The sequence below is a fragment of the Vulpes lagopus genome, chromosome 1 (genome assembly GCF_018345385.1).
Source record: "Vulpes lagopus strain Blue_001 chromosome 1, ASM1834538v1, whole genome shotgun sequence".
NCBI classification, from domain to species: Eukaryota; Metazoa; Chordata; class Mammalia; order Carnivora; family Canidae; genus Vulpes; species Vulpes lagopus.
The window spans coordinates 27,232,077-27,234,925 of record NC_054824.1 but is presented as its reverse complement, the minus strand read 5'-3'; the positions used below and the strand labels follow the sequence as shown (position 1 = coordinate 27,234,925).

At 38.2% G+C, this 2,849-nt stretch overlaps 2 pseudogenes; one reads left to right on the top strand and one right to left on the bottom strand.

Annotated features, from left to right (window-relative positions):
- Window positions 1–1,105: 1,105 nt before the first annotated feature.
- Window positions 1,106–1,525, bottom strand: LOC121486448 (annotated as a pseudogene).
- Window positions 1,526–1,921: 396 nt separating this feature from the next.
- LOC121494859 lies at window positions 1,922–2,391 on the top strand (annotated as a pseudogene).
- Window positions 2,392–2,849: the final 458 nt, after the last annotated feature.

Genomic DNA, 2,849 nt, shown 5'->3' with positions numbered 1-2,849 from the left:
GGGATTTTTGGTTGTTAGGTTGTTTATTTGAGCTTTTCTTGCTTCTCGAGGTAGACATGTATTGCTATGAATTTCCCTTTTAGAAATACTTTTGCTATATCCAAAAGATTTTGAGCCATTGTGTTTTTATTTTCATTTGTATATATATATATACATATATATATGTATATATATATATAAATATATATATATATATTTAATTTTGTCTTTGATTTCCTGTCCTATTTATTGTTTAGTAGCATGTTATTTACATGCTGTGTCATCTTTCTGTCAAGACTCATTTCCTTTCAGTGGATGTTCTTGGCATTTTTTTCATCATTATTAGGTAATCTCCAAAAACTCAGCACTACCCAATAATTTATTCCAGTTGTAATCTTTGCTAAGTGCTTGACTTTATTTCAGACAGTATTAGTATTTACAGACATTTCTATGAAGCACATACATTATTCATCCAATTCTAATCTTATTCCATGGGTAGGGCAGGTATTATTAAATTTTATCTTGTTTTTTTTTATTGTATCCTGGCTCTTAGTCTCCAATAAACATATATTGTATTGCTTTAATTATAGTAGATAAGCAGTAAATGATTAATGATCGTGATGATGACACATAATAATTTATATTAACCAAAGCCTTTTAACATGTTACCTAACATTAACATTGTACAGTGGATAAGGCATATATTATCATTTCCTTAAAAAAAAAGGGAAAGTAGATGCAAAAAGGCAAGCGATTTATGTAAAGTTATCCAATAAATTAATGGTTAAGCTGTCTTCTCATACTTACAGGAATATTTCCTCAAAGGGCTGGCTGGTCATTGCTTTTCTGGGGCAGAGGAGAACTAATAATTTTTACTTTTTTTAGGATACACCAAAAAGGGATGCCTTGGTGGCTCAGTCCATTAAGTGTCTGACTCTTGATTTTGGTTCGGGTCATGATCTCAGGGTTGTGAGATTGAGCCCTGCAGTGGGGTTCCTCGTTTAGGGAGGAGTCTGCTTGGATTCTCTCTTTCCCTCTGCTCTTCCCACCCCACATGCACTCTCTTTTTCTCCCTTACTCTCTCATTCTCACTCTCAAAATAAATAAATCCTTAAACACCAAAGAATCATGCAATGCTGCCAGCATTGGATGCAATCTTGGGCCACAAATCTGCACACTCCTTTGCAACTGGTCCTGTGATAGCAGAACCTTTCATCTCACCTTTATTGTTTACTATAACCCCTGTTTTATCTTCAAAATAGAGAAACACACCATCTTTTCTTCAGTATGAACTTTGTTGTGGAATTACCACTGCTGAATGCATCTTCTTTCTGATCTCTGGTTTGCATTTCTTCACTGTGGCCGCCAGCATGTCACTCATACTAGCACCTCAAAGTCTGTTCACTGTTCCTTGATCCCCTTCACAAAAATGATAAACAGATTTTTTGGCTCCTGTGCTGTCAGCACAGCTGGTCACAGCTGCTACCAGAAGACCCAGGGAAATCCAGAATTTCACACCAGAAGACCTGCCACGTCCTTACTTTGAAATCTTGAATGCCAGAAAGAGACAGAAAGCTTCCTGGTATCTTGACAAGAATTTATAGGTTACTGTATTTTATTTTTTAATTTGAGACAGAGAGAAAGAGAGAAAGAAAGAAAGAAAGAAAGAAAGAAAGAAAGAAAGAAAAGAAAAGAAAGAAGGAGAGAGGGAGCATGTGAATAGGAGGATGAACAGAGGGAGAAGATCAAGCAGGACTCCCTGCCAATTGGGGAGCCCACAGCAGGGCTTGGTCTCAAGACCCCAAGATCACAGCCTGAGCTGAAATCAGACCCTTAACCAATTGAGCCACCCAGGTGTCCCCTGCTTACTGCATTTTAAAAGAATTTATCATGTGTTTCATTTTTTCATTTAAGATCATGACTTTAGCGACAGCGACACAAGATGGCAGCCACCATGGGCTCAGGAGTAAAAGTCCCTTGCAATTTTCTACTGTTGGAAGAACTGGAAGAAGGCCAGAAAGGAGTAGGAGATGGCACAGTTAGCTGGGGTCTAGAAGATGACGAAGACATGACACTTACAAGATGGACAGGGATGATAATTGGGCCTCCAAGAACAATTTATGAAAACTGAATATACAGCCTTAAAATAGAATGTGGACCTAAATACCCAGAAGCACCCCCCTTTGTAAGATTTGTAACAAAAATTAATATGAATGGAGTTAATAGTTCTAATGGAGTGGTGGACCCAAGAGCCATATCCGTGCTAGCAAAATGGCAGAATTCATATAGCATCAAAGTTGTCCTGCAAGAGCTCCGGCGCCTAAAGATGTCTAAAGAAAACATGAAACTCCCTCAGCCGCCTGAAGGACAGTGTTACAGCAATTAATCAAAAAGAGAAACCACAGGCCCTCCCCCTCCTCCCCCCATTCGATTTAAGCAGTCATTTTCCACAGTAGTACATTTTTTAGATACGTCTTGTAGACCTCAAAAGTACTGGAAAGGAAGCTCCCATTCAGAGGAAGACATAGACATGGCCAACATGCACATGAGAAAATGCTCTGCATCACTTGCCATCAGGGAAATACAAATCAAAACCACAATGAGATACCACCTCACACCAGTGAGAATGGGGAAAATTAAAGAGGCAATTTATCTTAAGATACTATAAGCGATACTAATTTTTTGTCCATTTGAAATATATAAGTTGTGCTATAACAAATCATCCTGTCAAGTGTAACCACTGTCCACATAGTTGAACTTCTGGGATCAAGAAAGTACATTTAAATTGATTCTCATCATAACCGGTGGGGCACATCTAACTCAACTGTGAAAAGACACATCACACAATCACCTTGCTGCTGATTACATGG